Below are 12797 nucleotides of genomic sequence, written 5' to 3'. Positions count from 1 at the left end.
TTAATCGATTAAGTGTTGCAGCACTATGTGTAACTATCAAATAATGGGGGGAAAATGCCCCCCAAAACGGTACAATGTCAAAGCTACATGCTGCCGGGCAAATGCACATTTGAATTGTGTCTGTGCTACTAGCATGTGCCATCTTCCAAGGGTGGGCACTCCACACCGCAGCCCCCTGAGTGCATCGTATCCCAGCATGCCTTGCTGTGTGGCCTTGCTGCTGCTTCCTCTTCCTGTGATTAATGAGGCTATACCTCCGCTGTGCTCTCCTCTCTGCTCAACCACTCTCCTTAGCGTCTCCTCTCCTCTGTGTTTCCGACCGGCGACCGTTTACCTTCTGTGTGTCGTCCTGGAACCCCGCCACTGTCCGACCCCCCCCTCCCCCCACACCCCCCGCTCCTGTGGCTCCGCCCCTCCCCCCTGTCCTCCCCACCCTTGCCCAGGGGGCTCCATAAATATCATTTCATCCCGCGGAGCCGCTGACACGCAGCAAAGGGCCTACGATAAATAATTCACTTCCCTCGGCGCGGCGTGCAGCAGGCCAGGCAAGACTCCTCTCTGCTTAGGAATTCAGCGTGAGCCACTGTGTGTATGTTGGGGTGGAGGGGCTGTGGTGGTGGTGGTGGGGAGTAGCATGGTGGTGATACACACACACACACACACACACACACACACACACACACACACACACACACACACACACACACACATATATATACAGTATATATACACACACACACCAAGTCAACATATACAGTAGCACACAGACAAGTCACTCATAAGGGAATGCAAGGAAGGCCAGCACACCTCATTGTCCAACGTTGATCTCGAGCCCAAATGTCTCTCTCTCTCACCCCTCGCTCCACACAGTCCTCTCTCCTTGTCCTGGGCGATATGGGCCAAAAATCATATTTTGAGATTTTTGATAAGTAATAATCACCAATAATGTGGATATAATGACTTAAGTGGGTAAAGGGAAATAATATAACAGCTAGAACAGTTCAGAGATGACATTAGTCTTTACTTTAAAACCAGTAAAAGACACTTATGACATGATATCAGGATATTACAATATCCAAAATCTAAGACGGCGATATCTAGTCTCATATCAGGATATCGCTATGATATCGCTATATTCCCCAGCCCTACTCTCTCCTCCTCCCTCCACATTTTAGTTTTATCCAACCCCCCCCCCCCATTCTCCTCCTCACCTCAGCCCCAAAGACCCCCCTCTCTTTTTCACCTCTCCATTCGTCTTCCTGCTCTCCCTGTCCCTCATCCCTCCATCCTCTCACATTGTTCTCCATCACGCCGAATTAGGGCGATGTGGGCGATGGTGCGCGGGACCATCACCTGTCCTCTTAAAGCATCCGGCTACGCTGATTTATTGATGATGCTCGGTGATTATCAATGCCAATCGCCTTCCCTTCACACAGCCATCCATCCATCCAGACATGACAGCACAGCCCTGTCAGGTACCCCAGGTGAGAGGCAGACAGACGGGGACAGAGACGGAGACAGTTAGGGGCCTTTTACTGGAGGACCAGAGTCAAGGAGGGAAGCCGACACCAGTCACCATCAGCCAAATCCTAGTGCAAATTGGTGAACTCTGCCTGACAGACACTGCTTCTAAATTCACCATTAGATTTTTATTGGGGGGGCTGAGGTCATGTGATGTGTCAGGTGGTGTAAGGGAAGATGGGTGACACTTGGAGGAGAGGTGTAGACAGCCAGAGGGTGTGTTTGTCTCACAGGGAGGTTGGATGGTATGTTGGATGTGTCTGCTCAGCGACACCAGGCACATTTGGCCTTGCTGCCTGTCTTGTTGGGAGCTTGTTATGTGTGTTCACTACACACGGGGCAGTGTGAGCCCACCTGGCCTTGACAGGAGTTCAACAACACCTGAAATCCTCCTCACCCCCCCTCAACCTGTGAGGAGCCTGGGGAGTGGGCAGTTGGTGACGGTAAGGACCATGCTTCTCAAAAACTCTCAATCGAGCTCCGACACTATGAAGAAAATGTCCATTGCTCACTAGGGGTTTTACAGACTATAGTCTACTATCAAAACCACTAGTCGACACTGTGCATCAGAATCGACTAATCGTTCCTCTGTGGTTTCAGGAATAAACAATTCAAATAAATAAATAAATTGAACATAGAACTATGAACATGTTAAGATATTTAGAGACACAGAGACTATGCAATGCAATGTCTATGAAGCAAAATATTTTAAATGTCTTCTCACTGACCCTCACTTGACTCTACATCTTTCGATACCGTTGCATAGACCTTCATCCTCAATAGTGTTTTCTTGTTTGTTTCTCAAGCTTGAAGTCAAAGCTACTCCAGTAGCACACACTGACCGTACGCCCACATCTGGTGGAAACCCACTCGCACCACAGAGCTACTGTCACCAAATGAGGCGGTAGCTAAAGCTAATGGACGGCGCGGCTAGCTAGCGCTGTGGCTGCAGCAAGACAGACAGAGGCCAGTGATGTTTGGTGTCTCATCTTCACCCTCCCTCCCTCCACCCGTCTTAATGGAAGCCAGGGAAACAGACAGAGTCTTGGATTTGATTAGACTCAAGCTGCAGCCCCTAATTGCCCCGTCCAACAAAGCCATATTGAAATGATTTATTCATAATCAACCTCCAAACAGTCCACTGTCTGTAACAGGCTGCCAGAGAGAGAACACCAGGCCATAGATAGCCCTGCTCCCCTCCTGTGTGTTGCACTGTTGTCTCTGTCATAGGAGAGGATAATGGACGCCATGTTTTCATCGCTGGCAGGATGTAGGCTGATGTTTACAGCTATAATAATGGTGGGCAGCATTACTGTTGTTGTTAGGCTCTTAGTGTGCGAGAGCAGCAGCCATCTTGGCAGGGTCAAGAGCGAGCGCTGGCTTTTGTGCTGCTGCCGACGTGTCTGTTGTGTTTTATTGTTGTAACGGCAGTGACTGTTAGTCAGAGATGTTGCGGGGGAGACCGTGCTCCTGATCCCGCAGTATAGCATTATCATTGTTGTGCACCTTATTACTGCACGAACTGTGTGTGTGTGTGTGTGTGTGTGTGTGCGTGTGCGCGTGTGTGTGTGTGTGTGTTTTCCACATTCAATTTGTATGGGCGATGGGGCTGATGGCTTTCAAACGCTCAAGGTTTGGTTTAAAGGTGAAATTGTACACCGTGATATCGTCAGCTTTCGCAGAGTATTTGAGACAATCCCCCCTTGATCTCTGAGCTAAGCTGAGTTTGTAAAAGGCTTTCATGTGAAAATGTTCTGCTAACTTTTAATCTCTTCGTTCTCCACATCCACATGAGTCTGCTCTTGGCCCCGATCCAAGAACACAGTTCCACACGGCTCGGGTCAGAACCGCCGTCGATCCCACGCAGAAGAGCCTCTTATGTCGTTAAATATGCCCTTTTTAAAGAAGCCTTTTCAGTTCAGCTTTTGATATTTTGGCGTGATGATGTTGATTATTATGGGCTGGAAGTGGTGAGCAGTCGAAGGTTTGAAGGGCAGCTCTCTAACTCAGTGGTTCTCAAATGGGGCTCCGGGGACCCTCAGGGGTCCGTGGCACTTTGCCAGGGGGTCCGCGAAAGGTTTTCAGGAAAATAAAAATTTAAACTTTTTTATTTTTGCAAAAGCTTCATAGTTAAACGAAAATATTTTATGCTTTAAATCTAAAATGGTTCATGGATTACATTCTAATCGAACAAACCTATCAATTTAAAAGTCAAGCACATTACCGTGGAAACAATTAAGCTTAGCCCAAAATCACAAATCAGAATGAGGGGGTCCCCGGTATATTTTCTATCTTGTAAGGGCTCCTTGGCTGAAAAACATTTGAGAACCTCTCAAACAGAGTAAGGCCTGCCCTGTATCAGACTCCTCCTACTGCGGCCCTACCCTGACCCCCGGCCACCAGGAAGTCACCTTGATGTCACGAGACCAGCGACCGGCCCATTGGAGGAGCAGTTTAACACCAAACCAAATGGGCTTTCAACACCGTAATATGAATATGTTATTAGCCCTCAGCTTTGGAGCAGGTTAAATATAGGATGTTGGTGGTGCGGGGGCGGGGCTATCGAGGTGACCCTGTTACTATTCAAAGGGAAACAAGAATCTGAGGATGTTGGCTCGGTTCACTTGGTTATTATAGCTGACTCGCATGTAGGGCTGACTGGCTGGTTCTGTGTTCTGTTGGGTTCAAAGACAGTGTCAGGGCTGGCTGGCTGGTTCTGTGTTCTGTTGGGTTCAGAGACACTGTCAGGGTTGTCTGGCTGGTTCTGTGTTCTGTTGGGTTCAGAGACACTGTCAGGGTTGTCTGGCTGGTTCTGTGTTCTGTTGGGTTCAGAGACAGTGTCACAGGGTTGTCTGGCTGGTTCTGTGTTCTGTTGGGTTCAAAGCCAGTGTCAGGGTTGGCTGGCTGGTTCTGTGTTCTGTTGGGTTCAAAGCCAGTGTCAGGGTTGGCTGGCTGGTTCTGTGTTCTGTTGGGTTCAAAGACAGTGTCACAGGGTTGTCTGGCTGGTTCTGTGTTCTGTTGGGTTCAAATACAGTGTCAGGGTTGGCTGGCTGGTTCTGTGTTCTGTTGGGTTCAAAGACAGTGTCACAGGGTTGGCTGGCTGGTTCTGTGTTCTGTTGGGTTCAGAGCCAGTGTCAGGGTTGGCTGGCTGGTTCTGTGTTCTGTTGGGTTCAGAGCCAGTGTCAGGGATGTCTGGCTGGTTCTGTGTTCTGTTGGGTTCAGAGCCAGTGTCAGGGTTGGCTGGCTGGTTCTGTGTTCTGAGCTGCGCTCCTGTAGATTATAATGCTATTCCACCGGCCGCGTCTTAATCCTCAAGAAGGATTGTTCTAAGCCTCGGCGAGGTAATACGGCCCCAACAGATTACGCTGCACAATCAGAGGTGCTGTAATCTGGGTGTTATTGTATTAGCATTTAGCGCTATTAGCCTGTAACCTTCACAAGGCTACGTGTGATCGTGCCTCTCTTCGCGGCTACTAGTATGCTTTGTTTAACACCAGTGTTACCCCCGCTATGTTTTACATACTGCGGTGTGTGTTTTACATACTGTACTGACTCCTACTTCCTCCTACTTTGCTTAGAATATATTTGTTTATACACCGACTAGCATCTCCTTGGAAAATAATGCGATTGTATGGTCATGCTAACGGAGTGTATACCTGTGTAGGATTTGTGTGGGGCACCTGGGGAGACGAATGCTAATGTGAAGTGTCTCCCATCATCATGGTGGTACTGCCTGGGGTGGCTGTGTCAGCATTACGGCGCTAGCTGCCAGGTTTAAACGCCTCACAGAGGAGTGAAGGCTAGACTGGTGCTGCTGCTGGTAATTATTATGAGTTGTGTTGTTATCATGGTGTTAACGAGCCTCTTTCTTGGTAAAAACCCTGCGTGGAAATGAAGTGAAGTAAAAGTGCTGAGAAACATCTGGCCAAGCAAACAAGCTTATATAGGCCTGAATATCAATGTGCTGCATCAATGTGTTGCTTTGTCATTCACAAGTAGTGAAACATCTTCACTGTCATTGTCACTATTTTCACTGAAAATGGTGACAATGACACAGCTATTGGTTATTGGAACCAATATATGACAATATATGTCTTTTCCTGGTGATTAGTAAAAAAAAAAAAAAATCATAAATTTTGTCATTTTGGTGCTCAGTGGTATTAATGGCATTTGGCCGATATGTGAAAAGCACTAGATTTTGATACTCGGACATCAAAACACAATATGCACACAAAACCTTGGCATGTTGTGGAGGCATTGTTACTCCGCTTCTTTCTGAAGTCGCATTTGGTGGTTTCAAAAATGATTTGGTGATAAAAAGGAACTTGATGCTCTTGAAAGTGGGAGATACCTGGGTCATTTCGTGGGAAACGACTCTACCTGCTCCCTCCTCTCAGGTGTGATCTGTGGATATGTTTTGCACTTGGAGGCTTTATTACTCTCAGCTGTAAAAGCCTTGTTCTTCTTACCGCTCTCCAGCATCCCTCCGGTGCTTCTCCAGGAAGAGAGATGTACTGTTGCCAGCCGTTGACAAACTACACCTTCTTCTTCCCTGGCTCTGAGCTAGCTGGCAGACTGGCAGCGACTGATAACTTGCCCAGGAAATGAGAAAACGAATGGTTTGACACAGACCATGAAATGTCCACCTAATGTGCGTCATTTATTCATGTGTGATTAGTGTCAGCGTTTTTTTTTTTTTTTTTTTTTTACGTGGCGGGTTTTATTTGGCTTGAAACGGGCCACAGAGAGACGCGGTCCAAATTGATTCTGAAGCAGACATATCGGCCTGCTTAATGAATCTGCTTAATTGAGTGTGTAAAGGGGGGCCATAACAAGCAGACAGTTAAGAGCAGCAGCAGCAGCAGCAGCAGCAGCAGCAGCCAGCTCGTCGGCGACGACGATGACATCATCACTCCCCTTTTTATTGATCCTGATCCTGCCTTTTATGCCCGTGTGACACACCATGGGAAAATGATTGCTCGGCGGAAAGGATTACGACCCTGATCATGGCGGTCGTTAGCGCTATCGGGGGTGCGCGGATGTCTTGACACTCGTGTAAAGTGATTAGTCTCTTTCGCTCAGAGTGTCGGAAAAGGGCCCCGTTGGGTTTTGCCCCTCCCCCTTCTCCCTCAGGGGCCTTCAGCTGACAGCCGTGCTGCTGCTGGCTGTGCGAGGGGACGACGATGGGGGGACACAAAGACACTTCAGCGAACACAGGAAGTGCGGTCCCCTCAACGCTTTTCTCCTCGGAGACTCTATATAGTCTACCCCGGTACCGCCCCCCCCCCCCCCCCCCCCCCCCCCCCCGCCCCCCCTTCAGTCGAGATCGAGGCGTTCTTCTCGCACGCTGCGGGAAATGAAACGTAACGCTCGTGTGCCGTGACAAAGATCTCCCCGACCGCTCGCTGTTCTTAAGCACACACACTCGCCCCCCTCGCTCACAGACAGAGCGGCTTGTACAAACAGCGTGTGAGGCTTCTTCTCCCTGTGGTACTGGCAGCTCCTCTCCTCCTCCTTCAGATGGCTGGCACCTCACTGTGGAGGCGTTATTAGCTGGGATTCTCTGGCTCTCAAACCTCCTTGTGAGGCGACAGAACAACACACTCATTTATTTTTCTGTTTCCCAGCCAGTAGCTTGTGTTTCTGTGTGTTGCTGCTCCCACTCTATACTTCTCTTCTTCTCCTTCTGTCCCCCCCCCCCCCCCCCTCAGTTCCCCTCCCCGCTCGCGCTCTGGAAGCAAACAACAAACGCCACTTCCTCTCCCCACTCGACTCGGTCGCGGTGATTTGCTGTGCTTGTCAGGTGGAATATTGAGCCACACTGTGGTGGCCCCCTGTCAACAAAAGGAGGGCCCCCGGAAGCTAGGGGGCGCCGGCGTTATTTGTGTGCGGGGTGGATTATCTCCCCCCCCCCTCCTTCCCCACACGCCACCCTGCCTCTCGTCATTGTCTGCTGTGGAGCTGCCGTGCAGCAGCACGCCTGTGCCAGGACGGCTCCCTTGTGGCGGCCCACAACAAGGCACAATGCCACCATGCTTTCACCCGCTCGCTTTGGTCAAAAGGGGGTATTACACGCATGACATGCATGTACAGGCACGCTCGTCTTCCCTGCTCTTCCTCTCTCCAGCATCACTTCCTTCACTGAACATGGGGGGGCGCTGTGGCGGGGGGCAGCGCTGTGTGGTGCACGCCGTGTCTGCACCTCACCAGTGTTCTGTATTCAGCGGGTGTGTTTCTTCTACGTCTGAATGCCTGCGTGTCTGGTGTTTGGTATGCGTGATGCCGCCTCTCTGTTGGACAGACCGTTTCCAAACACAGAGCCTCTGCGAAGCTGTTTGAAAGCCAGGTGGCCACACCCAGGTGAGAGAGACAGATCTATGGACCTGGAGATGATGATGATGGAGTCTTCAGCGAATGATCACCACTGTCCTCCACTCCACCTGATGACCCCCCGCTGAGCCTGCTGCAATCAGTGACGCAGCAGGTGACTTAACCCCCATCGACGTCGAGCGTAGTAGAGATGCCTGCACACACAAATCCAATATCAACAATTTACTTCCACACACACACACACACCACCATGCTATTGGACATAGGAATGACATGCATATTCTCCTATGTGCATAAAATGTGCGTGCGCACACACACACACACACACACACACACACACACACACACACACACAGCTACACGCTATTTGCTCTCCGCTGAATAATGAGATGCAAATGAAGTATGCATTGGGAATTGTGGGACCCCCAAGCCACAGGAGGAGATGTGGGGGGAGGGGAAGTGGGAATTGACACGTGTGTGTGTGTGTGACGTGTGTGTGTGTGTGTGTGACGTGTGTGTGTGTGTGTGTGTGTGACGTGTGTGTGTGTGTGTGTGTGTGTGTGTGTGTGTGTGAGACGTGTGTGTGTGTGGAGGGGATATTCTCAGCTAGTAAAAGCCAGCAGACAAACAGATCTCACGGCAGGGAGTTAGTAACACGGTGTGTCAAGTCAAAGGTGTCATGGTGGAATGGGGATATGGCAGCAGTGTGTGTGTGTGTGTGTGTTTGGTGGGAGTGATGGTGGAGCAGTGGGGGAGGGCGGGGCCAGTGATGATGCCTGGTGCTCCTGGGTGCTTTCCACACATTTACTACAGCAGCAGACTAGCATCAGAGCTGGGTGACGTCTTTTCCTCTGTGGGACTGACTGAGCGATGTTGCTGCTGGGGGTAGAAAAGAACACGAGAACCTATTTAAGCCTTGGCAGTCGGTGTGTTGTTGGGCGAGGAAAAGGCTTGTCGGCTTCTTTACTTGTTGTAACACAGTAGCTGCAGGCAGGCAGCTTGTTCTGCCGAGGAGTTCTGGCCCGGATTCTGTGCCGGTGGTGGTTTCCCCATGTGAGAGAGTGAGGAGGGGGATAGGGGAGGGAACGTAGACACCTGGCATTTGCAAGAATGCAACAGAAGGTAATAGCCCAAAACCAACTCCGATTTCAGCCGGATTCTCAATGAAAGCCAATGACATTAATTGATTTTTTTTTTTAAGTTTAGAAGATGATATTTGTATGTAAAACCAGTGGAATATTACACTCAGAGAGAACAGAAAACGTTGGCACTGAGGAAGGCCTGAGTGCCGACATGTTAGGTCCTCTTTGCCACAGCACACACGTTGACATTCAAGACAAGTGTCATTTCTTTTGTACACTCATATAGAGAGACACTGCATGAAATAGGCCACGCCCATCACGGGGGAAAGCTCTCCATTCACTTCCACACACCACCGTCATTTTCCTTGAATTAAACATGGCTAAAAGCTGTTGTGTGGTGGGGCTGTGCAGACAACAAATGTACAAAAAAAAAAGACAGTTAAAGTGTTTTTGTACTCCCGAGCAAAACAAGGAAGCCATTGAGAATTGGCGAGAAGAAAAATGTGGATCTAGTTGTCAAGGAAGTAAGTTGGATTGTTCATCTTCCATATATATGATCTTTGTGTGCAACATGCAACCATGCACGTGACATAGGAGAACGCCAGGATTGGGGGGAGAAGTTTTTGTTTCCCCCCGTTTTGGCCGTGGTTTCTGAGTGATGACGTGCTCCACAGTGTCTCTATGCTAGCCTCTGCTACTCTCTATGCTAGCCTCTGCTAATCTCTATGCTAGCCTCTGCTACTCTCTATGCTAGCCTCTGCTACTCTCTATGCTAGCCTCTGCTACTCTCACAGACACTGGTTGTGATGGTGTGACAGACAGGCAGGGCCTCTTGGCTTCCCCTCTGACCATCATCATGCATGTGTAGAAACAGCCTGGCAGCTTAGTGCTTTGGGACCGTCTGCAGCTCGGCCTACAGGCAGACGCTCAGACTGTGACACGCTGTTCCAACAACCGCCACCTGATGCCCCCGAAAACGGCCCAGCATCCTCCTCGCCAAAGCAAGAGGACGCCATGATGTCACACCGTACACACACCATCAGCGAGTAGCAGGTTCCTCTGACACCCTGACAGCTGTTATGTGAAGATCCACGGCTGATTGTGTTCTCATCTCGCCCCGCGGCGTATACTGTCCCAACCCAGGGGGGAGTTCCGGCTTGAACAGATGAAGCCAATGTGGGAATAACAAAAAGTGCAGTTCCTCGAATGGCCACTTGAGGCTGGCTGCAAAAGGGACACCTGTCATGATCTGAGCTGCGTCAGAGTAAGAGAGTTTAGTGTGGTGCTGCAGAGAAAAAAACAATGGCATCCACAGTATACATGTAGCTATTACAGTATACTGTGTGTGTGTGTGTGTGTGTGTGTGTGTGTGTGTGTGTGTGTGTCTGCCTGTGTGTTCTTCAACACACACACACGGGCGTGTGTGTCTGCGTGTGTGTGCATTGATGCGTATATTCTGAAGTAGCTGGTGAGTTGAATGGTGTTTCGGTTCAGTACGTACAAAGTACAATTTTCTTTATTGAAAGTGAACATCGTGACTATTTCGAGGTGTGTGTGTGTGTGTGACTGTGTGTTCATCAAATATCCAGGCTGTTTTCATTCTTCTCGTGTTGAGAGTGTTGAGCTCCGGCAGCCCGTGTCAAGCTAAGATCAACACATCCACCTCCAGTCAGTCAGACGCTGAAACAACATGAACCCTTTGAGTGTGTGTAGTCGCCGGCGCCCTGTGTGTGTTGTGTTTGTGTTACGCAATCGTTACTTGTGCTTTTTTTTCTTTTCTATTTTTTTTGCACGTGAGACTGCGTCTGCACTCGAGACTTCCTGCGTGCTTCAGCTTGCCGCGTGCTTGTGAGGTGAAAAGTGAAAAAAAAAAAGTGAAAGAGACTCAGAGAGAGACTGGGAAAGAGTTGCTCAGACTCCTACTCCAACCACCTCCCTCCAATTTATAGCTCTTGGAGAGAGATCTGTCTGACAAAGAGGCCTGTAATTAAAGTCAGGGGGGGAAAAAACTTCTCCAAATGCCCTGCAGAGTTTTCTCTCTTCTCTCTTCTTTCTTGGGAGGTTTTAGTTCTTTTCCGTGTGCCCGTGGCGCTCCTACCCCCCCTCCTGAACCTGCACCACTAACAACAAAAGAAAGAGCAGCCTTGAAACTTCACCTCCGGGGAACATTGTCAGCGCATAATTAACCAAAAAAAAAAAGAAGTGATCTTTATTTGATTTGAATTAGGGCACTGTTTATATATAGCTCACACGCTGAAAGACGGAGGGTGTCTGAAATTGTCATTTAGATGTCATTAGAACTATTTGACTTTATTATTCCTGGCTGCAGCCTTAAGCCTCACAGAGACACACCGGGGGAACTAGAATTGAGCACGAGCGGCAACGAGATGCGTCGCCTCACGTCTCCTGTGGGCGGCGCCAAAACGTTGCATTTGAACACAGCGCAAACACGACAGCCGACGGGCAGCTAGCACGTACGCTCTGCGCCCGCCTGAGAGATGATGCATGAAACAAAGCAGCGTAGCATTTTGCCGACTTAAACGGTTTCGTAATATAGCTGCTTCTAATTGAAATATGCCTCAGAAAAAGGTTGCAAATGGCGCTGGCTTTGTTGTCAGCCGTTGTTGTCTGGTGTTTTGCTTGTGGAAGAAGAAGAAAGAAAGAGGCAGAGTTGAAAAATAAGGAGAAACCGCACTAAATGGGTGATATCATGCAGCGAAGAGGCACGTCGGGAAAATATCAGTGTTTTGGAATGATCAGATGAGATGAAGTTTGAAAATGAGCAGAGCGTTTTGTGTGTGCCCCCTCTCTTCTCCTATGCTGTTCTCTACCCCTGACCAGTTGGCAAGCCCACCCCCTTCCCTCTGATGATGCAGAAGTGAATTGAAAAGATGTAGTTCCTCGAATGGCCACTAGGCGTCGGGGGCAGTAGGCATTCCCTACTTTTGTGTTTCCGGATGCTACCTATATATAATTGTCATTTCATTGTCACAACGCTGAAGAAGACGGAATAACAACCCTGAAAGAACATTCATAGCGTGGTGGCGTTCCTTGTTTTTTGACTGTTACTTTTGTGCCATGCACCTGGATTTTTATTCTTATTTGGTGAGTGTGCTCACTACCCTTGCTAGCAAGGAGTGTGTTTGGGCAGTAGGCATTCCCCCCATGTTAAAATGCCCAACTTTGTAACAGGATTAAACATCTCTGGGAAACTCCCATCTCACCTGAGGTGCGGAAGGACTCGACCCATTCCCTCCCACTCTGTTGATGAGAAATCAAGATGGCGACGGCCAACGTTTGAACTCCGCCAGGGAGAAGAAAGTGAATGGGATAGCTACGTCCATATTATTTATGTCTATGCCCCCTGACCAGCCAATCGGAGTGATTTCTCTCACCGACGCGTGATTTCTAACCCCACATAGGATAAGCAATAACCACGCCCTGTGGCGCCGGGATTGGCCAGGAGCAACACTGGAGGGCACGCAGCCCAGCGATTTCATGAACCAACTGAATAGAGAACGGACAGCGATTTCGAGAGCGGACATTGAAATGAATTATGGTCACCTACCTTCCTTAGCATAGTAATAATAATAATAATAAGTATAATAATTGTAATCTACACAATGTACACAATCTACAAAAACATGCAATAATATAAACGGTGTTGTGTTCACGTTCATAGCTCATATAATATAATGTATCATATCGTTAATTTCAAGCTCAATTCTTACCCAGAGAAAAGGTACAGCACTGAAAATGTAACAAGCAATAGTTTTTTAAACATCTTTATTTTAAAAGATGAAAACCCCCAGGTGCTTTAGTCCCAAACTTCAATGCTCCTGGCCAATCCCAGCGCCACAGGGC

At 48.9% G+C, this 12797-nt stretch overlaps 1 protein-coding gene across 1 annotated transcript in view; it reads left to right on the top strand.

The window, feature by feature from the left end:
* Positions 1-12797, top strand: part of neo1a (neogenin 1a) — a 244849-nt gene that overhangs the window by 35420 nt on the left and 196632 nt on the right. The window lies entirely within an intron of this gene.

Source organism: Poromitra crassiceps (assembly GCF_964638095.1).
Source record: "Poromitra crassiceps genome assembly, chromosome: 16".
Classification (NCBI taxonomy): Eukaryota; Metazoa; Chordata; class Actinopteri; order Beryciformes; family Melamphaidae; genus Poromitra; species Poromitra crassiceps.
Note: the sequence above shows the minus strand (reverse complement) of the source record. Positions and strands in the feature narration are given on the sequence as shown.